This window comes from Mus caroli, chromosome 10 (assembly GCF_900094665.2).
Source record: "Mus caroli chromosome 10, CAROLI_EIJ_v1.1, whole genome shotgun sequence".
NCBI lineage: Eukaryota > Metazoa > Chordata > Mammalia > Rodentia > Muridae > Mus > Mus caroli.
In genome coordinates this window covers 29,140,121-29,141,241 of record NC_034579.1, presented here as the reverse complement: position 1 = coordinate 29,141,241, position 1,121 = coordinate 29,140,121, and positions in this window count along the sequence as shown.

Sequence of the window (1,121 nt, the reverse complement as noted above, 5' to 3'; positions counted from 1 at the left end):
TTCCTTCCTTCCTTCCTTCCTTCCTTCCTTCCTTCCTTCCTTCCTTCCTTCCTTCCTTCCTTCCTTCCCCCACTTTTAAAAAAGAGAACCAAATAAAATATCACCAAACAAAATAAAAAGTGTCAAATCAGGGTTGGACAAGACAGCGTCAAGGGTAAGAAATGGTAAAAAAAATCCAAAGAAACAAGTCAATCATTTATTATTCAATCCAATCAATCAAACAGTCAGTCAACATATATTGTTTCACAGTGCGTTGGCACATGTAATTTTTTAATGTCCTACACTATTTCTAATTAAATATATCCATAATTTACCTTTATCTCATCTGCTTTCATAAAAAGAATTAATAGATATTATATACTTTCTCATAGTATTCTTTTTTTATGTTTTCTTTCTGTTTTGATAATGGCTTCTTATCTCACTTAATATATAATGATTATGGTGTTTTCTTTCCATACTCTTCTCAGTTCTTTCCCATTTCTCCTTCCATCTGGATCCATTCTTTTTCTCTTTCTTTCATTAGAAAATAACAGACTTCTAAAAATAATACTAATAAATATAACAAAATAAAATGTAAAACAAACAATATTACACTGAAGATGGACAGAATAAACCAGCAAAATAAAGAAAGCCTAATAAAAGATACAAGAATCAGAGACCCACTCAATAGCACCTTGTAAAAATATTAAATTGTAAGTCAAAATCTATGTGCCAATGACCTGCTGGAGTCCCACACAGGCCCTGTGCAAGCTTCCTCAGTCTGTGTGTTCACATAAATTTGGCTTATGTTGATTTTCCTTGTTTTATTAGTGTCCTCCATTCCACCTGGTTCTTAAACTATTCAGCGTCTTTCCTTGAACTCTGTAAGGAGGAATTTGATGGATATGTCTCATTTAGGACTGAGCCTTCGAAGGTCTCTTACTTTTTGCCTAATGTCTGTCTGTGGGTCTCTGTATTTGTTTCTATCTGCTGCAGAAAGAAGCTTTTTTGATGATGGGTGAATTAGAAACTGATCTATGTGAATATCATTAGGAGTCATTTCATCACTGCATTTTTTTCTTTCTTTCTCTCTTCCTTCCTTCCTTCCTTCCTTCCTTCCTTCCTTCCTTCCTTCCTTCCTT